Source organism: Monodelphis domestica, chromosome 1 (genome assembly GCF_027887165.1).
Source record: "Monodelphis domestica isolate mMonDom1 chromosome 1, mMonDom1.pri, whole genome shotgun sequence".
In the NCBI taxonomy this organism is placed as follows: domain Eukaryota; kingdom Metazoa; phylum Chordata; class Mammalia; order Didelphimorphia; family Didelphidae; genus Monodelphis; species Monodelphis domestica.
The window spans coordinates 497,847,358-497,871,596 of NC_077227.1; positions in this window are offsets into that span (position 1 = coordinate 497,847,358).

Consider the following 24,239-nt stretch of genomic DNA (forward strand, 5'->3'; position numbering starts at 1 on the left):
TGGGAGGAAAAGTTGGAAATAATGCAAAAGAAATTCATGCATCTACAAAACCGGTATGATGAAACTGAAAAGGAAAAACAGGCTTTAAAGGCCAGAATCAGGCAGCTGGAAGACAATGATCGTGTAAAAGAGCAAGAATTAATAAAGCAAACCCAAAATACCAAGAAATTAGAAGAGAACATAAAATATCTCACCAACAAGATGACAGATCTGGAAAATAGAGGGAGAAGAGATAATTTAAGAATAATTGGACTCCCAGAAAAGCCAGAAATGAACACCAAACTGGACATGGTGATACAAGATATAATCAAAGAAAATTGCCCAGAGATTCTAGAACAAGGGGGCAATACAGCCACTGACAGAGCTCACAGAACACCTTGTACACTAAACACCCAAAAGACAACTCCCAGGAATGTAATTGCCAAATTCCAAAGCTATCAAACAAAAGAAAAAATCCTACAGGAAGCCAGAAAAAGACAATTTAGATATAAAGGAATGCCAATCAGGGTCACACAAGACCTTGAAAGTTCTACTCTGAATGATCGTAAGGCATGGAACATGATCTTCAGAAAGGCAAGAGAGCTGGGTCTCCAACCAAGAATCAACTACCCAGCAAAACTGACTATATACGTCCAAGGGAAAGTATGGGCATTCAACAAAATAGAAGACTTCCAACTTTTTGCAAAGAAAAGACCAGAGCTCTGTGGAAAGCTTGATACCGAAAATCAAAGAGCAAGGAATACCTGAAAAGGTAAATATTAAGGAAAGGGGAAAAATGTTATCTTCTTCTTTTACTCAAACTCTCTTCTATAAGGACTACATTTATATCAATCTATGTATACTAATATGTGGGGAAAATGTAATGTATAAATAGGGGGTAAAGAAAGACCAAATAGAATAATCTTTCTCACACAAAGATTCACATGGGAAGGGGAGGGGAAGAAAACTCCTATAAGAAGGAGAGGAAGAGAGGGTTTTTTTTTTTTTTTACTTAAACCGCAATCTCAGGGAAATCAACTCTGAGAGGGAAAAACATCCAGATCCATTGGGATCTTGAATTCTATCTTACCCAACAAGGGTAGGGAGAAGGGAAAACCAAGGGGGGGAGGGGGAGAGGGAGAACAAAAAGGAAGGGTAAGAGAGGGGGGAGGGGGTGGGAACAAAAAGGGAGGGACTAAAAAGGGAAACATCAAGGGAGGGGACAAGGGGGACTGATTCAAAGTAAATCACTGTACTAAAAGGTAGAGCCGAAGAAGAAAAGGTTAGAATTAGGGAAGGCTATCAAAATTCCAGGGAGTCCACAAATGACAATCATAACTTTGAATGTGAATTCACCCATAAAACGTAGACGAATAGCAGAATGGATTAGAATCCAAAACCCTACCATATGTTGTCTTCAAGAAACACACATGAGGCGGGTTGATACGCACAAGGTCAGAATTAAAGGATGGAGTAAGACCTTCTGGGCCTCAACTGATAGAAAGAAGGCAGGAGTGGTAATCATGATATCTGATAAAGCCAATGCAAAAATAGACCTGATCAAAAGGGATAGGGAAGGTAATTATATTTTGTTAAAGGGACTCTAGACAATGAGGAAATATCATTAATCAATATGTATGCACCAAATAATATAGAACCCAAATTTCTAATGGAGAAACTAGGAGAATTGAAGGAAGAAATAGACAATAAAACCATACTAGTGGGAGACTTAAACCAACCATTATCAAATTTAGATAAATCAAATCAAAAAATAAATAAGAAAGAGGTAAAAGAAGTGAATGAAATCTTAGAAAAATTAGAATTAATAGACATATGAAAAAAAAATAAACAGGGATAAAAAGGAATACACCTTCTTCTCAGCACCACATGGCACATTCACAAAAATTGACCATACATTAGGTCACAGAAACATAGCACACAAATGCAGAAAAGCAGAAATAATGAATGCAGCCTTCTCAGATCACAAGGCAATAAAAATAATGATTAGTAATGGTACATGGAAAACCAAATCTAAAACCAATTGGAAATTAAACAATATGATACACCAAAATTGTTTAGTTAAAGAAGAAATCATAGAAACAATTAATAATTTCATCGAGGAAAATGACAATGGCGAAACATTCTTTCAAACCTTTTGGGATGCAGCCAAAGAGGTAATCAGAGGTAAATTCATATCCCTGAATGCTTATATTAACAAACAAGGGAGAGCAGAGATCAATCAATTGGAAATGCAAATGAAAAAAACTCGAAAGCAATCAAATTAAAACCCCCCAGCTGAAAACCAAACTAGAAATCCTAAAAATTAAGGGAGAAGTTAATAAAATCGAAAGTGATAGAACTATTGATTTAATAAATAAGACAAGAAGCTGGTACTTTGAAAAAACAAACAAAATAGACAAAGTACTGGTCAATCTAATTAAAAAAAGGAAGGAAGAAAAGCAAATTCACAGCATTAAAGATGAAAAGGGGGACAGCACCTCCAATGAAGATGAAATTAAGGCAATCATTAGAAATTACTTTGCCCAATTATATGGCAATAAATACACCAATTTAGGAGAAATGGATGAATATATACAAAAATACAAACTGCCTAGACTAACAGAAGAGGAAATAGAATTCTTAAATAATCCCATATCAGAAATTGAAATCCAACAAGCCATCAAAGAACTTCCTAAGAAAAAATCCCCAGGGCCTGATATATTCACCTGTGAATTCTATCAAACATTCAGAGAACAGTTAATCCCAATACTATACAAACTATTTGACATAATAAGCAAAGAGGGAGTTCTACCAAACTCCTTTTACGACACAAACATGGTACTGATTCCAAAACCAGGCAGGTCAAAAATAGAGAAAGAAAACTATAGGCCAATCTCCCTAATGAATATAGATGCAAAAATCTTAAATAGGATACTAGCAAAAAGACTCCAGCAAGTGATCAGAAGGATCATTCACCATGATCAAGTAGGATTTATACCAGGGATGCAGGGCTGGTTCAACATTAGGAAAACCATCCACATAATTGACCACATCAACAAGCAAACTAGCAAGAACCACATGATTATCTCAATAGATGCAGAAAAAGCCTTTGATAAAATACAACACCCATTCCTATTAAAAACACTAGAAAGCATAGGAATAGAAGGGTCATTCCTAAAAATAATAAACAGTATATATCTAAAACCAACAGCTAATATCATCTGCAATGGGAATAAACTAGATGCATTCCCAATAAGATCAGGAGTGAAACAAGGATGCCCATTATCACCTCTACTATTTGACATTGTACTAGAAACACTAGCAGTAGCAATTAGAGAAGATAAAGGAATTGAAGGCATCAAAATAGGCAAGGAGGAGACTAAGTTATCACTCTTTGTGGATGACATGATGGTCTACTTAAAGAATCCTAGAGATTCAACCAAAAAGCTAATTGAAATAATCAACAACTTTAGCAAAGTTGCAGGATACAAAATAAACCCACATAAATCATCAGCTTTTCTATATATCTCCAACACAGCTCAGCAGCAAGAACTAGAAAGAGAAATCCCATTCAAAATCACCTTAGACAAAATAAAATACCTAGGAATCTATCTCCCAAGACAAACACAGGAACTATATGAACACAACTACAAAACACTCGCCACACAACTAAAACTAGACTTGAACAATTGGAAAAACATTAACTGCTCATGGATAGGACGAGCCAATATAATCAAAATGACCATCCTACCCAAACTTATTTATCTATTTAGTGCCATACCCATTGAACTACCAAAATACTTCTTCACTGATTTAGAAAAAACCATAACAAAGTTCATTTGGAAGAACAAAAGATCAAGGATATCCAGGGAAATAATGAAAAAAAAAACACATACGATGGGGGCCTTGCAGTCCCTGACCTAAAACTATATTACAAAGCAGCAGTCATCAAAACAATTTGGTACTGGCTAAGAAACAGAAAGGAAGATCAGTGGAATAGACTGGGGGAAAGCGACCTCAGCAAGACAGTATACGATAAACCCAAAGATCCCAGCTTTTGGGACAAAAATCCACTATTCGATAAAAACTGCTGGGAAAATTGGAAGACAGTGTGGGAGAGACTAGGAATAGATCAACACCTCACACCCTACACCAAGATAAATTCAAAATGGGTGAGTGACTTAAACATAAAGAAGGAAACCATAAGTAAATTGGGTAAACACAGAATAGTATACATGTCAGACCTTTGGGAGGGGAAAGGCTTTAAAACCAAGCAAGATATAGAAAGAATCACAAAATGTAAAATAAATAATTTTGACTACATCAAACTAAAAAGCTTTTGTACAAACAAAACCAATGTAACTAAAATCAGAAGGAAAACAACAAATTGGGAAAAAATCTTCATAGAAACCTCTGACAAAGGTTTAATTACTCATATTTATAATGAGCTAAATCAATTGTACAAAAAATCAAGCCATTCTCCAATTGATAAATGGGCAAGGGAAATGGATAGGCAGTTCTCAGATAAAGAAATCAAAACTATCAATAAGCACATGAAGAAGTGTTCTACATCTCTTATAATCAGAGAGATGCAAATCAAAACAACTCTGAGGTATCACCTCACACCTAGCAGATTGGCTAACATAACAGCAAAGGAAAGTAATGAATGCTGGAGGGGATGTGGCAATGTAGGGACATTAATTCATTGCTGGTGGAGTTGTGAACTGATCCAACCATTCTGGAGGGCAATTTGGAACTATGCCCAAAGGGCGACAAAAGAATATCTACCCTTTGACCCAGCCACAGCACTGCTGGGTCTGTACCCCAAAGAGATAATGGACACAAAGACTTGTACAAAAATATTCATAGCTGCGCTCTTTGTGGTGGCCCAAAACTGGAAAACGAGGGGATGTCCATCAATTGGGGAATGGCTGAACAAACTGTGGTATATGTTGGTGATGGAGTACTATTGTGCTAAAAGGAATAATAAAGTGGAGAAGTTCCATGGAGACTGGAACAACCTCCAGGAAGTGATACAGAGCGAGAGGAGCAGAACCAGGAGAACATTGTACACAGAGACTAATACACTGTGGTATAATCGAACGTAATGGACTTCTCCATTAGTGGCGGTGTAATGTCCCTGAACAACTTGCAGGGATCCAGGAGAAAAAAAGACCATTCATAAGCAAAGGATAAACTATGGAAGTGGAAACACCGAGGAAAAGCAACTGCCTGAATACAGATGTTGAGGGGACATGACAGAGGAGAGACTCTAAATGAACACTCTAATGCAAATACTATCAACAAAGCAATGGGTTCAAATCAAGAAAACATCTAATACCCAGTGGACTTACGCGTCGGCTATGGGGGATGGGGGGAGGAAAAGAAAATGATCTATGTCTTTAACGAATAATGCTTGGAAATGATCAAATAAAATATATTAAAAAAATAAAAATAAAAGAGCTCCCACATAAAAAAAATAAAAAAAATATAATTTCCTATCTTTCTAACTTCAGAGATTCTCATCACCAGTAGGGAAAAGTAAAATAGCATTCCTACTTGCTGGTCCAGATAGTTTTATTGTTGCAAGAGAAGAGTGGTGAGCATGAAAAAATGATAGGGGTCTTAATATTCTTTCTCTCTCTCTCTCTCTCTTTCTCTCTCTCTCTCTCTCTCTTTCTCTCTCTCTCTCTCTCTCTCTCTCTCTCTCTCTCTCTCTCTCTCTCTCTCTCTCTCTCTCTCTCTCTCTCTCTCTCTCTCTCTCCCTTTATCCCTTCCTTCCTTTCTTGCTTCCTCCCTTCTTTCCTTCATTCCTTTTAGCCTTCCCTCCCTTCCCCACACCATAGAAGCTATCATCTGGCAAAATATATAGATTAGGTCTTTCATGATTCCACTTCTCAGTACATTCTCTAGAGGAAAACATTCACAATGTATTCTTCAAATATTAAATCTTATAGGTTCTTCCCTTGCTGAGTCTAAGCATATATAATGTTATAATCTTTTGTAATTTCAAATCTCCAAAATGGTTGGATTAGTTCACACTTCTGCCAACAGTGTATCTGTTTCATCATTTTCCATATCCCCTCTATAACATTTGTTATTTTGTCTTTTTGTCATTTTAGCTAACCTGGTAGATATGAGATGGTCCCATAGAATTGTTTTGGTTTGCATTTCCCTAATCAATAATGATTTAGAACATTTTCTGATGTATCTACATGTGGCTTTGATTTATTCATCATAAAACTGTCCATAACTTTTGCCCATTAGTTTGGAAATGGTTCTTATTCCCATGAAAGTGATAGGAATCCTATTGTCCTCAAACTATATAGTCTTGGTCATCTAAATTTGAGGTCCTTATCAACTGCTAATTCTTGTAACAAGTTAAATTAATTCTTATTTAAGATTCAATGGATTCCTTTGTATAGCAACCAAAGGGATTGATGGGGTTGCATTCAATATTAAGAAAAAAGTTTATGACACTTTACTTTTGGTCATCTCTTATTCCTCATAAGTATTTGCAAAAAAAAAAAACTACAATCATGAAAATAATTTCCTTTTACTGCACAAATTTTTGTTGTGAGTAATTAGCAGCTAGACATTCATTGTAGAATTCGATAAGGCATCCAAATTAGATCAACCTCAATCAAACAATAAGCATTTATTATTTGCCTAATATGTGTCAGACACTGTGCAAAAGCAAAAGACAATAACTTCCCTCTATGAGCTCACAATATAAAAGGGGAAATAAAATCCAAAAAAAACTATTCATAAACAAGCTATATCTAGGATAAAAAATAAATAATAAACCTAGAAAAGACCCTAAATTTTTAAGGGATTTCAAAAACCCACCTATAGGAAGTGACATGTGGTTTGAGACTGGAAGAAAAGAAGAGAAAACTTTAGCTAGGACTTGTGAGAAGGCAGGGATGTCAGGAGGCAAAAATGAGAGAGAGAGAGAGAGAGAGAGAGAGAGAGAGAGAGAGAGAGAGAGAGAGAGAGAGAGAGAGAGAGAGAGAGAGAGAGAGAGAGAGAGAGAGAGAGTGAGTTCCAGGCATGGGGAGATGGAATATATTGTCTTAGAAACATTAAGGAGTTCAATGTCACTAGAGAGCAGAGTATGTTGAAGTGGGGAGAGGTATATGAATCCTGGGAAGGAGAAAGGGCCAGGTTATGAAAGGATTGAAGAGCTAAATGAAGAATTTGTTTCATTCTGAAGATGATAGGAGCTATTAGAATGGAGTGTGTGTGTGTGTGTGTGTGTGTGTTAGAGAGAGAGACAGAGACAGAGACAGAGAGACACAGAGAGACACAGAGAGAGAGATTTTGTTTAAGATCAATTTGACAGCTTAGTAAAGAAAGGACAAGAGTGGAGAGAGAATTGAAGCAGAAAGAGCATCTAGAAAGTTACTAAAATGATCCAGGACTAAGATGATGAAGCCTATCAGGGTGGTGTCTGAGGATAGAAGATGCTTTTAATTAAGATTTTCAAAGGTAGAAACAATAAAACTTGAACACTTATAGGATGTAGGTGGTAGGGGTGTGATATTGATGAGTCAGGTATGGCCCCTAGGTTGCAACTCTGGGAGACAGGGATGACTTGGTAATAACAAAGTTTTTGAGGGAAAGGGAAGATATTATTTCTGGTTTGGACATGTTGAGTTAAAAAGTACAGGATGTCCAGGCTGGGATTTCTACTAGGCAGTTGGAATTATAAGAATGAAAATTGGCAGAGGTCAGGACTGGACAAATAGATCTTAGAGTCATATTCATTGGGATGATAATTATCGCCTCCTAAGATTATAATGATCATATACATATGATATATCATATAAATATCATATATATATGTATATATATATATATACATATATGAGCCACAAACAAAAACTTCAATTTCTCTCATGGTTATCTGGGGTGATCCAAATGAAGATCCAGTAAAGCAGACTGAGGAACATTCAGAAAGGTAGGAGGAGAGCCAGGAGAGAAAAGGATCACAAAAACCTAGGAAGGAGAGAGAATCAAGAAAAGTAAAGGTCATCTGCAGTGTCAAATGTCTGACAGAGGTCAAAAAGGATGAAGCTTGAGCAAAGACTGTTAGGTTTGGCAATTGAGAAAAGATTCATAACTTTGGAGGGAGCAGTTTCAGATGAATGATGAAGTGGGAAGTCAGTTTTCACAGAGTTTAACAACAAGTTTTACTTGGGGGGGAAAGGTAGGAATTTGAGGTAAAAAAGTATAGACAGCTTTATCAAGGAGTATTACCAAGAAGTGGAGGAGAGACAAAGGACTTCAGCCTATCAGGAATTGCCAGGTAAAGTAAGTATTTTTTAAGGATTAGGAGAACATCAATATGTCTTAGATAGCAGATAAATATTTAAGAAAAATTGAATATTAGAGAAAATGTGGGGATATTGTTGGGACAGTATCCTGGAAAATTTAAGCTAGAGTGGAAACAAGGGTGCTTACATAGGATTATGTCTTGGCAAGTAGAAAGACTACCTATTCATGAGAGGCAAAGGTAAAGAAGGAAATAATTGGGGAAGATATCTGAATTGAGATAACAAAGAATATAGAAAAATGTAATTATTCAAATATGGCTTCTTTTGGGGGGGGGAGTGCCATTTGAGTCAAGGTTTTAGCTGAGTGATGACCAGGAAAGCAAAGTGATTAGCTTGGTAATATCTTGCTGCAGAGATGGCCCCATTGAGATTATGTAATGTTTTGTAACTCACCCAGTTAGTACAATATTGTGATTTTATCCATCTTTGTTCAGTAACACATGAAAAGGAGCTAAGGATATGTATGGTCCAAATTATCAAAGGCTGAGGTTTAGTAATATGGGATCAATAAAAGGACCAGTGGTGAAAAGAGTTGAATAAATAGGAGAATACTGAAGTGATCTGATTAGCCAAGTTTCTGAAATAGGGAAGGGAAGAGAGTGTGGCTTGTAAAAAATAGACTCGAATACAGGACTACAATCCCCACGAGCCTTTGCTCCACTTCCCCAGAATGCTTTGTAATCTCACCTGGGCCGAGATCCAGAAGGTATTTAAGCTGATTCAAAGGCTTTTAAGAGGCGCTCTCTTAGCTCTTTTTGGACTTCCGTTTTGGAGCAGGCCTGTCTCTTGCGTGATGTGAGGTTATTTTGTCTAGGCCTCTGGCCTAGGCACATGTTTCTTACCTGTATATTCTTTAATCTTTAACCTTTAATAAACCTCTAAAAAATATAATACTTCTTGCAGAGAGAAACTAATTTCTACCTGCCTCAGATGCCTCAGTCTCCCTATATTCCCTAAATTTTAATCTTTACAGGCTTGTATACATATGAAGACCTTGGAAAGCCTAGGGGTGGATGTTGGAGGTCACAGGAGCATGAGATACAATATTACAAGACATAAGGTAGAGTGGATTAAATGATTAAATATTATGATCAGAAAAATACAATTCAGGAGTTCATGAATATTGAAATAGAACACTTAAGGGTGATAACAAGTTCAACAGTATTAAAAATCTGTGTGTAAGATTATTAAAATAGAGTGAAGTAACAGGTCAGTGGAAGTGAGCAATCTGAAGAATTGGGAAGTTAGAATAAGGTCATGTCAATAAAGTAAACTGAGGAGAGAAATTGTGGTGGAGAGGAAGACTGTGAACCAGGTACTGAATTATTTGGAGATACTATCCCAAAAGTAGGTAGATAAAAGTCCTAAGGAAATCTTTGTGTTGTTTCCTATGACCTTCATAGCTTGTAAGTATTTCAACTTTCTCCTAATAACCAGCTTATTTGGCAAATCACTGAAACAGCATACATGGAACCTTATTGATTCACCCATTAACACCGTGCTGCATCTTTGTTGACTCCAATGGCATATCTTAACAATGACACATCCTGAGATAAAACATCAGAACATAATCAAAACAATCTACATTCATCATGTATTTAAGGTAAAAACATACTATCTGAAAGTTATCTGTGTGATGTAGTACCAGTAGCTCAAAGGATTTTAGAGCTTTAAAATTCCTTAAACTGTATATAGTCCAATCCCTTCATTTTATAAGTGTGGAAACCAACTTTCAAATAGAAAAGCCCAAGATCGTATAGCTTTTAGATTTGACCTTACTGATCATCTAGTAGAATAGGAGGGAAAGTATCAGCTGTATTGCTGTGGGCAAGTCACTTAAGCTCCCTAAGCCTCAGATTACTCAGTTATCAGAAAAAAATGATAACAATGATTGTTATATTGCTGGGTTGTTATGAGGAAAGCACTTTGTAAACCTTAAAACAGTATAGAAATAGGAGCTGTTAACATTAATCCAACTTTCCCATTTCATATATCATTAAGGAAAAAAAAAAAGACATCCTTCCCCCTCATCCTCCAGACAAAATAGGCGATTGAAGTACCTAAGTTTATGAATGTTAATTTGTATGAGAGCAAGGATTGGGATTAATGTCATTTGAATCTAAATCCAACACTATGTTCACAACATCATTCTTGTCAATTAAAATATCAATTATAATAATAACCACAATAATTCACATTATTATAGACTTTTATTCACAACATTATGCAATAAATAAGTGTTCTTTGTCTCAACTCCAGTGAAATACATTTTTGTTTGAGAAGTCAGAACAAAAGTGGGATCATGGAAATAGCTTTAATTTTTACATAGGATAAATGATATGTCATATTCTTAGTAACTTTAACACATTTCAGTGTTGTTCATTTTAGAATCAAATCTAACATATGCTCTTACCACAAAATTCACCTACTTAGTTGGACAAATGCTATTTTCAAACATTTTTCCTTCCTCTCAACAAACTTCCAGTCTACTGTGATGAATATGGCAGATGCACAAATGCATATAATGCAAATTTTGGTGTACCAGGAGAAAAAGAAGAATCCATTCACAGTACAGTAGGAATATTTGAAGAAAATGAGACCATTTTTAGATGGCAGCATTAGGAAGGAGTCCTTGAGGAAATGATCCCACTAATGAAAAAATCTGCTTGAACTTCTATCATATCTCACTTGCTAATAAAGAAATTCTTTCTGAATGAATAAAAATATCTGGGTGCTTTTCTTCTCTTTTAATTTTTTTTTAATTTGGTCATTTTCAAACATTATTTCCTGGTTACAAAAATCATTTTCTATTCCACCCACCCCACGTCCCCTCCCATAGCCGACTCACAATTCCACTGGGTATTACATGTGTCCTTGACCGGAATCCATTTCCATATTGTTGGTATTTGCACTAGAATGTTCATTCAGAGTCTACATCCACAATCATATCCCCCTTGACCCATGTAATCAAACAGTTGTTTTTTCTTTGGTGTTTTTACTCCCATAGTTTTTCCTCTGAATGTGGACAGTGTTTTTTCTCATAGATCCCTCCAGGTTGTTCAGGATCACTGCATTGCCACTAATGGAGATGTCCATTACATTCCATTGTACCACAGTGTCTCAGTCTCTGTCTATAATGTTCTCCTGGCTCTGCTCCTTTTGTTCTGTATCACTTCCTGGAGGTTGTTCCAGTTCACATGGAATTACTCCACTTTATTGTTCCTTTGAGAACAACAGTATTCCATCACCAACATATACCACAGTTTGTTCAGCCATTTCCCAATTGAAGGGCATCCCCTCATTTTCCAATTTTTTGCCACCACAAACAATGAGACTATGAATATTGTTGTACAAGTCCTTTTCCTTATTATCTCTTTGGGGTACCAATCCAGCAATGCTATGACTGGATCAAAGGGCAGGCAGTCTTTTAGCACCATTTGGGCATAGTTCCAAATTGCCCTCCAAAATGGTTGGGTTAATTCACAATTTCACCAGCAATGTATTAATTTCCTGACTTTGCCGCATGCCCTCCAGCATTCATTACTTTCCTCTGCTGTCATGTTAGCCAATCTGCTAGGTGTGAGGTGATACCTCAAAGTTGTTTTGATTTACATCTCTCTGATTATAAGAGATTTAGAGCACTTTTTCATGTGCTTATTAATGTTTTTTTTTTCTTTGACTGAAAATTGCCTATTTATGTCCCTTGCCCATTTATCAATTGGAGAATGGCTTGGTTTTTTGTACAATTGATTTAGCTCTTTGTAAATTTGAGTAATTAAACCTTTGTCAGAGGTTTTTGTTATGAAGATTGTTTCCAAGTTTGTTATTTCCCTCCTGATTTTAGTTACATTGGTTCTGTTTGCACAAAAACTTTTTCATTTGATGTAGTCAATTATTTATTTTACATTTCGTGACTCTTTCTAAGTCTTACTTGGTTTTAAAATTATGCCCTTCCCAAAGATCTGAAAATTATACTATTCTGTGTTCACATAATTTACTTATAGTTTCCTTCTTTATATTCATGTCATTCACCCATTCTGAGTTCATCTAGGTAGAGGGTGTGAGGTGTTGATCCAAGCCTAATCTCTCCCACACTGTCTTCCAATTTTCCCAAAAATTTTTATCAAATAGTGGATTTTTGTCCTAAAATCTTGGTTCTATTGGCTTGTCATATACATATGATTAATGATTTTCCAATTGCTCAAATCTAGTTTTACTTGTGTGGAAAGTGTTTCATAGTTGTGTTCATATAGCTCCTGTGTTTGTCTCGGCAGATAGATAGGGTGATTTTGAATGGAATTTCCCTTTCTAATTCCTGCTGCTAAGATGTGTTGGAGATAAATAAAAATACTGATGACTTATGTGGGATTATTTTGTATCCTGCAACTTTGCTAAAGTTGTTGATTATTTCCACTAACTTTTTAGTTGATTCCCTAGGATTCTTTAAGTAGACCATTATATCATTTGCAAAGGGTTATAGTTTGATCTCTTCATTACCAATTTTAATACATTCAATTTATTTTTCTTCTCTAATTGATACTTCTTATGTTTCTAGTGCAATGTTAAATAATAAAGGTAACAATGGGCATTCTTGTTTCACTCCTGATCCTTTTGGGAATGCATCTAGTTTATCCCCATTGCAGATTATGTTGGCTGATGGTTTTGGATAGATACTAATTATTTTTAGGAGAGACCCTTCTATTCCTATACTTTCTAGTGTTTTTAATAGGAATGGGTGTTGTATTTTGTCAAAGGCTTTTTCTTCATCTATTGAAATAATCATGTGATTTGTGTTGGTTTGCTTGTTGATATGGTCAATTATGTGAATGGTTTTCCTAATATTGAACCAGCCCTGCATTCTTGGTATAAATCCTACTTGTTCATGGTGAATGACCCTCCTGATCACTTGCTGGAGTCTTTTTGCTCGTATCCTTTTTAAGGTTTTTGCATCTATGTTCGTTAAGGAGATTGGTCTGTAGTTTTCTTTCTCTGTTTTTGACCTACCTAGCTTTGGAATCAGTACTATATTTGTGTCATAAAAGGAATTTGGTAGAACTCTCTCTTTGCTTATTATGTCAAATAGTTTGTATAGTATTGGGATTAGCTGTTCTTTGAATGTTTGATAGAATTCACTTGTGAACCTATCAGGCTCTGGGGATTTTTTCTTGGGAAGGTCTTTGATGGCCTGTTCAATTTCTTTTTCTGATATGGGATTATTTAAGAATTCTATTTTTTCTTCTTTTAATTTAGAAAATTTATATTTTTTATAAATATCCATCCATATCACCTAGATTGGCATGTTTATTGCCATACAATTGGGCAAAATTATTTTTTAATGATTGCTTTAAATTCCTTTTCATTGGAAGTGAGTTCTCCCTTTTCATCTATGATACTGTTAATTTGATTTTCTCATTTCCTTTTTTATTAGATTGACCAGTACTTTGTCTATTTTGTTTGTTTGTTTGTTTGTTTTAATTTCAGCTTCTTGTCTTATTGATTAGTTCAATAGTTCTATCACTTTCGATTTTATTAATTTCTCCCTTAATTTTTAGGATGTCTAATTTTGTTTTCTAATGGGGATTTTTAATTTGTTAGCTTTCAAGTTTTTGGATTTGCATGTCCAAATCATTGACCTCTGCCCTCTCTAATTTGTTAATATATGAAGTCATGGATATACATTTTCCCCTGAGTACTGCTTTGGCTGCATCCCATAGATTTTGAAAGGATGTCTCATCATTGTCATTTTATTCAATTAAATTATTAATTGTTTCTATGATTTATTCTCTAACTAACTAATTTTGGAGAAACATATTATTTAATTTCCAATTAATTTTTGATTTGGCTCTCCATGTACCCTTGCTAATCATTATTTTTATTGCCTAATGATCTGAAAACTTTGCATTTATTATTTCTGCTTTTCTGCATTTGTATGCCATGTTTTTATGACTTAATATATGATCAATCTTTGTGAATGTACCAAGTGCTACTGAAAAGGTTTATTCCTTTTTGTCCCTATTAATTTTTCTCCATATATCTATTAACTCTAATTTTCCTAAGATTTCATTTGCCTCTTTTACCTCTTTCTTATTTAATTTTTTATTTGATTTATCTAAATTTGATAGTGGTAGTTTCAGATCTCCCAATAGTATAGTTTTACTATTTTTTTTTTACTAAATTACTATTTATCTATTTTCTCCTTCAATCCTACTAGATTTTCCATTAGAAATTTGGGTGCTAAACCATTTGATGCATAAATGTTGATTAGTGTTATTTCCTCAGTGTCTCTACTCCCTTTTTATCAGGATGTAATTACCTTCCCTATCCCTTTTAATCAAGTCTATTTTTGCTTTGGCTTTGTCAGATATCATGATTGCAACTCTTGCCTTCTTTCTATCAGTTGAAGCCCAACAGGTCTTGCTCCAACCTTTAATTTGGACCTTGTGGGTATCTACCTGCCTCATGTGTGTTTCTTGAAGGCAACATATGTTAGGGTTTTAGATTCTAATCCACTCTGCTATTCATCTATGTTTTATCAGTGAGTTTATCCCATTTACATTCAGAGTTATGATTATCAGTTGTCAATTCCCTAGCATTTTGATATTCTCTCCTAGTTCTGTCCTTTCTTCTTTTGCTATATCCTTTTAAACCAGTGGTTTATTTTAACCAATCCCTGTAATCCCCTCCCTTGATGTGCTTCCCCTTCTGGTCTCTCCCTTTTTGTTCCCTTCTTGTTTTTCTTTTATAAGGTCTATTGATTTCCCTGACCACTCTCCTTCCATCCCTTTTTGTACTCCATCCCCCTTACCCTTTTTAGTTTAAACTTCTCCCTTACCCTGTAGGATAAGATAGAATTCAAGATCCCAATAGATCTAGATGCTCTTCCATCTTAGAGTTAATTTCTCTGAGAGTGAGGTTTAAGTATTCTCTTTTAGCACTCTCTTCTTATAAGAGTATTCTTCCCCTCCCCTTCCCATTTGTATATTTGTGTGAAAAAAGATTATTATATTTGTTTTGTTTCTTCAAATATCTCTTGGTAGCCTCTTCAATTCCCCCCTTTCTCTTTTTTTTTCATATCATCTTTTAGCCCTTAATGCCCCAATATTTTCCTATCAGTGATTCTTCTAATTATTATTGTAATGATTACATGTTTTGAGAGATACAAATAACATTTCCCCCATATTTAAATATATATAAAATTTGATCTAATTGTAGACCTTAAAGAAGAGAGTTTGAATAGAAAGAAAAACATTTTTCTCCTTTTCCCTCTTTTTCTTATTTACCTTTTCATGTTTCTCTTGCTCTTTTTGTTGGATATCAAACTTTCCCCTTAGTTTTGGTCTTTTCTTTACAAATATTTGGAAATCTTCTATTTTGTTGAATGCCCATACTTTCCCCTGGAAGTATGTAGTCAGTTTTGATGGATACATAATTCTTGGTTGAAGATGCAGTTCTCCTGCCTTTCTGAATATCATGTTCCAAGTCTTGCGGTCCTTTAGTGTGGATGATGCAAGGTTTTGTGTGATCCTTATTATTGCTCCTTGATATCTGAATTGTCTTTTTTTGGCCTCTTGTAAAATTTTCTCCTTAGCTTGAAAGCTCTGGAATTTAGCAATTGTATTCCTTGGAGTTGTCTTTTGGGGATTTAGTATAGAGAGTGTTCTATGAACTGTTTCAATGTCTATTTTCCCCCTTTTTCAAGAATATCAGGGCAGTTTTCTTGAATTATTTCTTGTAGTATGATGTTAATATTTCTGTTTATGTCTGGCTTTTCAGGTAGACCAATGATTCTCAAATTGTCTCTCTTTCCTCTGTTTTCCTGATCTGTCATTTTGTCAGTGAGATATTTAATTTTTTCATCTATTTTGTCAGTCTTTTGACTTTGATTTATTAATTCTTGCTGTTTTGCAAGATCATTGATTTCCAGTTGCTCAATTCTTGTGCTTAAGGCCTGGTTTTCTGCTTTAACCTTTTGATGTTTAGCTATAATTTTTTGATTCTCTGCTATAATTTTTTCATTTTCTTTTTGAACCATTTCCCATTTATGTTTCCAGAAGTCTTCCATCTTTTTTATAAGCTCCAATTTAAATTCTTCCAGAGCTTGTGAACAATTTCCATTTCTTTTTCAGGCTTTGGAGCATTTATTTGGATTTCCTCTTCTGCTATTTCCTCTGTAGTCTGTATTTTTCCTCCATAAAAATTATCCAAGATCAGCCCCTTCTTCTTGTTTTTCTTTGTGTTGGGAAGTTTTTCCTGGGCACTGTTTGCCATTGTTTTTTCCTTCCCTTTCCAATCAGAAATCTGAGTGAGAAGGACAGTCTCTCTGTGTATGGAGCTAAGGAGCAAAGCTTTTGCCTGAGGCAAGCTCTTGAATCTCCACAGCTGTGCTACCATCCCGTGGGTGCCCAGGGTCTGTGCTCCCCCACTTGCCCACCTGCATTTTGAGTGTAATTGCTCTTAGGGGTAGGTCCTTGGTGGTCTTAGTCAGCTCCCAAGACTTAGAGGGGCCCCTTGCTTGCTCCAGAGGTGCACTTTGCTCACTCCCTGTTTTTGGCGCATTGGCTCTGAGCACCCAAGGTCTGTGCTCCCCTGCCTGCCCTCCTGCTTTTGGGTGTAACTGCTCTCAGGGGTAGTTCCTTGGTGGTCTCAGTCAGCTCCCAAGACCTAGAGCTGCCCCTCAATTGTTCCAGAGGTGCACCTCACTCTGGAGCATGCTGGTTCTAACTCTGGCTCTGTAGGTCAGGTGGGGGGGTAGATCAGCTCGAGTTTGGGTGGAAGGTTTTTCACTCCCTTGTAGTGTGGAAATGCCCAAGTCCCACACACCTTCAATGCTGTGCCCTACTATAGAGTCCCTTCGTTCTTATGGAGATGGATTTTTGGTGTCTTTTTAGGTTGTCCATATCAGTGGGTCTGTGGAGGGGAAGCTTCCCATGTCTATATTGTAGCCATGCTTACCCAGAAGTCCTTCATTGGGTTTCTATGACAATGTATTCTTCTGTTCCTCCTCCTATCTATCTCACTAATCCTTTTTAGTCTTTTTTCATTTTCATTATCTATTCTCTACTTTCTTTGTATGAGTATTACACAGGGGCCTTAGATCTTCTGTATTACCCTTGGTAATCTAGTTCTTCTAAGGGTTTCTTAATATTTTGAGTGGCAGATGTGTCCATAAAATTAAGCTTGATAATTGTACTTTCTACTTTGTTACATACCATAAAACAGAGTTTCAAACTATAAAGGTAAATGAAGTTTCATAAAGCATTTTCCTATGCTTTCATTGGTTCAAGGAACCAGGTGAGAAAAGTTTCTCTACAAAAGCAAACTGGTATCTTCTCTGCAAATTAGAGCCTTAGAGATTTGTCCACATAACTGAATGGTTAAGTAATTCTCCCAGATTCAGTCATTATGATAGAGGCAACACTTGAACTCAGATCTTCCTGGCCTGTAGTTTTCTGATTTAGAGGAAAAAATATTGCTTTGTAAATCTCAAAGTCAGTTCAAATAGTAGTAACTTTTATTTCTTAAGGCAGATTTAAGTCAGTCCTTGTTCTTGTTGCAGCAACAAGTTAATAAACAATCTTGCCTTCAGGAACCTTTTAAAAGCAAGTTCCATAGGCTCATATATTTGAGTTCAATGAAATTCAGCATTCAGATACACTTTTCAGCAAGGGGCAAATAATTCCTCACACAGTCATACACATGCTTACATGCAATAGCTGCCAAATCTAATACACTAGAAACCGAAGAATTCTTGATAGGAAATGACCAGTGCCCAGCTAAAATGAGCCATTGAAAAGCAACTTTTGATCCAGACCAATGTAATACAAAGAAGTGAGAGCAAATCAAGCAAACCAGAGTGCTAGATGGGTTGCTAAAAATGAATTTCAAAGGTGAGTTAGCCAAGCATTATACATTCTGAGGACAGAAAATCTTTGAAATGAAAGTCAATAGGACTGTGTCTGCAAATGACTAACAACAATGTGAAAATTCCTTCAAAATGTGAACAGCTCATAGAAATCCAAACAAATAGCCACACTCAACAAGTGGTATGAGATATAGAAATTCCTTCAAATTCCCTAAAAACACAATTCCTTGATTTAAAGAGTTGAGCATTCTTGACACTACAGAATTGGCAAGCACCATCCAGTCTAATCTGAATTAGACCAAGAATATCTTCTACATGAGAGTAAGAACAAAAAGTGGTCCTCGTTTGAAGACTTGTAATGAGGAAGAAGCCGGAATTTTCTGAGGTCCTGCCATTATTAAAATTCTGTTACAAACTCTCTACTCTCCATTCACATCAACATAGTAACTTCTACCCTCTGTTGAATAGATAGGATACTTTCATTCATTTTAAAATATTGAAATCACTGTTCACTTTCACTTAAAGATACTTCTAAATAAATTTAATTAAAATAATTAAGGGCCTGAAAACCATTATGTATGGTTTTCAGGCCCTTAATTATTTTATTTGTCTTCTCTTGGACATGATCCATCTTGTTAACCTTGGTAAAATGTGGAGCTCAGAACTGAAAACAATATTCTAGACATCTTCTGACCTGAAAAGAATAAGGACTCTTACCTTCCTTACAATGGATATTATGCATATCTTAATAAAGCCTAAGATTATATCAGTCTGTTTTGTCTGCCTTTTTGCATTGTTATCTTAAATTTTGTTTGATATCTATTAAAAATTTCCAGGTGTTTTTAGATGAATCATGAACTATTCTCATCCCCTTTAACTTTTTCTTGTGAAATATTATCAATAAAGAGAAACTTTCTAATTCTTTAGCTTAGTAGTTTAACTGGGGAAACTATTTGAAACTGCCAGTTATACTTTCCCCATTATTTACTTTTTATGATAAAGCTATAACTGACTAACAAGATTGTAGGGTGTTTGAGGAAGGGAACAGTATGCATCTAATATGGATATCCATATCCCAAGTGAAGCACCTCACTTCACCATGCTGGGGATTTGGAGGGTGGAAATCAATGTGCACAGACTCAGAAATTATAGTGAAACCCAAAAGGTTAGAAAATATTTGATGACAGGATAAAGTAGTCTGTGAACTTTCAGGAAAGAAATGCCCCTTTTGCTGCTGCAAATTGGAAATCAAAATTCCCCTTTAAATGTCTGGTATATTTAGGGAGACAAGAAGAGGATACTTTGATGTCATGAATTCATTTTTCTTGTGCCTATAAAATGGCTAGTACAATGAGAAAAGTTCTCATTAATGAAGTAAATCCCATCCCATCATTCTACTTTTGTAGACAAAAGGGGTCTACTGAAAGGAACACTAGTCTGGTAATCTAGTTGTCTGATTTTTATTCCTAGCTTTCACACTAGCTAGCTGTTAGTTCAATAGCTGAGATATATAGTTTCAGCAAAGGACAAACTGTATCTCACTTACTTATATAGGCTTAATTTCTTCATCTGTAAATACAGGTGCTTATAAAGCATATCTAAAATGGATTTCAAGCTCTAATATTAAGTAGAAAGGGTACTGAAACTAGAAAGAGATTTGAATTCATATCTTAACTCCAAAATTCAGAAGCTGTGTTACCATGGTCAGGTCATTAGTTTAACTTCTGAACACATACTGCTTGATTCAGGGGGTATTGTGAAGAAAATTCTTTTTAAATCTTAAAGTGGTTCAGAAATGTTATTATTGCGTTCCAATATCAATACCATTTCTCCTGCTGGCCTGGCCTTTTCCTTCATTCCAAGACACAGAGAAATGTTATTTCATTATTTTTTTCACTAGTCCCCAGGTTTAGCTTAATTTTCCTCCAGGGGAAGGAGAAAAATCTCTTCCCATTTACTTACCTGAGCTTTCTGGTCCTGAGAGGATTCCATCCTGAAATCCATGAGGATATCTTGAGATCATTCTTCAAAGATTAATAAACTCCAACACATTCATACTCATTTTAGTGATTCTGAAACTTAAGAAGCCATTGTTAAAGCCCTGTTCTTCATCCCCCACTGCAACCTTCCTTATCTTCCACTCTAACACAGTCTAATTTCCTCCAATATTCCACTCTAATTCTACATACCCCTTTCTCTGTGCTCTCTGGAATATCAGTTCCATAGATAACAAACTTTCTTTAATTTTAAATTTGTTGCTTTCCAAAGTCTTCTGTTTTGGGAATCTTACTGAATAGTAGTAGCTCCTTCTTGGTGACACCTGTCTGTGATCTCCCTTTCCAATACTGGCAGCATTTTCATTCATTCCTCCATTTTATTGAGATGGTGGGAGAATTGAAATATTCCTTTTCCATGATTACATTTAAGCACTCCAAGTAACACCATTAATCTAAAACTTCTCAATTAAAGTTCAGAGTTGGCTACCAACTTTCAAGACACTCCTCTTCTTTCTTAATTAGTTCAGTATCTGGACCACAGTTTTTTCTCTTCCCCAACCCTGATATGCATGGGGATTTCAACATATATTTTGATATTCTCTCAAATACCCTAATATCTCAATTCTTCAATTTTCTCATTTCCCAGGACCTAGTCCTTCCCCAGCATTGGTTAGGTATAGAAATGGTCATGTTGACCTGGCCAGCACCCACAGATGAGTTTATACATTCTGAAATGGTGGAAATGAGCTCATTTTTAAAATAGAATTGGATAGCAGAATTAATTAAAATTGGAATATAAACATATGTTTTATGAATCTAAATATATGGTTTAAAACAATCACATCTGAATCAGAAAGATACAGAGATTTAAAATAGGGGTCAGAGTAGACCTTATTATGCTTCAGTAAAGGTAAAAATGGGTGTGGTAGTCATGATTTCAAAGAAAGCTAAAAGAAGAACAGTCATAATTAAACAAGGGATAACCAGGGAATGTATATTTTTGCTAAAAGGTATCATAGACAATATGATATTGAAAAAATACATAATTTCTCTGATAAATAGTTTATCTCTAAAATATATAGGGAACTGAGTCAAATTTATAAAAACAAGAGCTATTCCCCAGTTTATAAATGATTAAGAGAAATGAATAGGCAGTTTTTTAATTTAAAATTTTTATTTAATTAATTTAGAATAGTTTCCCATGGTTACATGATTCATGTTCTTTCCCTCCACCCATCCCCCCATAGCTGACTCACAATTCTACTGGGTTTTACATGTATCATTGATCAAGACCTATTTATATATTATTGATATTTGTGCCAGGGTGGTCATTTAGTCTACATCCCCAATTATATCCCCATCAACCCATGTGATCAAGCAGTTGTTTTTCTTCTGTGATTCTACTCCCACAGTTCTTTTTCTGCATGTGGATAATGCTCTTTCTTCTATGTCCCTCAGAATTGTCCTGGATCATTGCATTGCTGCTAGTAGAGCAGTCATTTACATTTGATTGTACCACAAAGTATCAGTCTCTGTGTATAATGTTCTCCTGGTTCTGATCCTTTTACTCTGTATCAATTCCTGGAGGTTGTTCCAGTTCACATGGAATTCCTCCAGTTCATTATTCCTTTGAGCATAATAGTATTCCATCACCACCACCAGACACCACAATTTGTTCAGCCATTCCCCAAATGAAGAATAGGCAGTTTTTAAAAGAAGAAATCAAAGCTATCTGAGGTTATGTAAAAATTCTCTAAATCACAAATGATAATGAGAAAAGCAAATTTAAACAACTCTGAGCTTTCACCTCACACCTATCCAAAATGACAAATACTGGAGGGGATGAAGGAAATAGGAACACTAATGAAGTCTTGGTGGAGTTGTGATTTTGCCTAGCCATTCTGAACAATTTGGAACTATGCTTAAAGATCTATAGAACTGCTCATATTCTTTGATTCAGCAATATCACTATAAAGTCTGTACTTGAAAGATATCAAAGAAAAAAGAAAAATAAAATCTTAAGTACCAAAATATTTATGACAGACCCTTCTGTAGTGACAAAGTTTTAAAATTCGCAGAGATATTTATCAAATGGGGGATGGCCAAACAAAATGTGGCATGTGATTATGATGGAGTACTATTGTGCTATAAGAAATGAGAAGAGGGATGGTATCAGATAAACATGGGAATATTCATAAGAACGATGTAAAGATACTAGAATGAGAATATAATTGTAAACAGTAATAGTAATATTGTGATAATGATCATAGACTTTGTTGCTCTTATGAATACAATGATCCAAGATAATTCCAAAGGGGATTCATGGTGAAAAAAATAGGCTATCCATTGCCAGAGATAGATTTGCTGTGTGTATGTTTGTATAATTGTATATATGTATCTATATACTTCAATTTGCATGGCAGAGGGAGAATTGATGTGCATATATATGTATGTATGTATTTATGTATACATGCTTCAATTTACATGCAGTTATATATGTTACATGTAATATAAATACATGATATATGTGTATATATTTCTACATGTTTACACATGTGATACATTTCATATATATGTTGATTTTTAATTTTTTCTTGTTTATTGTCATATGATTAATATGGAAATATGTTTTGTATAGTTTCACATATATAATTGATATCACATTGCTTGCCTTCATGGGTAGGGGAAGAGGAAGAAGAAGAGAGAAAATTTTGAACTAAAAAATTGTGTTAAAGACATTATTTTAAATATATATATATATATATATATATATGTATCTTGATTAGTACCAAAACAGAGAGAGTAAAAGGAAGATACTTCCTTCAGCTTCTTTGCAGAGGTAGGAGGATTATGCATGTTTTTGCATAAAATTTCAAAAAAAAAGATTTCCAGTATGATAGTGAGACTTGCTGAACTTTCTCCCCTATTTTTTATTCTTTATTACAAAAGATGAGGTAAAATTAAATATATTGTTATTTTATTGAGGTGTCAGTCAATGATTTTTGAAGTTGTCTCTAATCCTAACATTCTATTCTTTTAGGTGGTAAATATCAACCCAGGGGCTACAAAAATTCTGCAAAAAAAAATGTATGCCAAATTGCAATCACACAGGTAAAAATGTAGCTTCTGTCACAAAGTAATAGTGCAATTTTTCTAATATGTGTAGATAACTATGACAAAAATATATTCATTTAAAAGTGAAAAAAAATTAACACACTGATTTCTCTCTAATTGTTTGATGAATGGTTGTTAAACTCAGTTCAATTCAACCACAGTTGGCAATCCAGTCCCAGTTCCTTGCTAGAGGACAATGAATCATTTGGCTTATTCTTATGATGCAGTGTTTCATGATAATTATGCTTAAGCATATTACTAGTCATCACTCCAACTTTCAACCTGAAGATATACTGTCCTGGCTATGAACAGAAGTAGCTAAGAATTCCAAATGGTATCAAAGAGCCAGATTTTCCAGTTCTATTCATATTACTAGAAAATGCATATTGTGATCAGTTCAAAATTATTTGAAAAAGAAATATGTTGGCAATAGATTGACATATGAGCATATAGATGCCATGGAAAACAGATGTAGCTGTCTAGGGTTTGCTTCCAATCGGAGAGCATCATGAGAACACCTGGTGATAAGCAAACTTACCCATTTCAGAATTGGGAATCATGATTTAAAAAATCATTTTGATCTCTCTTCAAAGAAAAAAAAAATAGCTGAATTTTTGGTTACCACAGCTTCAATAAAGTATTCTCATTTATCCAAATCTAGGCCAAATAGTCTGCCTAAAACTGTAGTGTGCCCATAAATTAAATATTTAGTGAATACCAATTGACTTCAAATTAAGATTTTCTGTCAGTACTTTCATGAATCCTGGATTCAATCAAAATGTGGGCAGGGCTTCCACAGCCTCTTTAATTATTATCTATTTTTCATGTGCCTCCACAGATTTACTACCAAAAGTGCTTTAAGTCATTTGGGTTTAAAGACAACAACAACATGGATAACACAACATTTACATTTGGCTTGTATATGTGTTATCGTTCTATTGCCTTGTA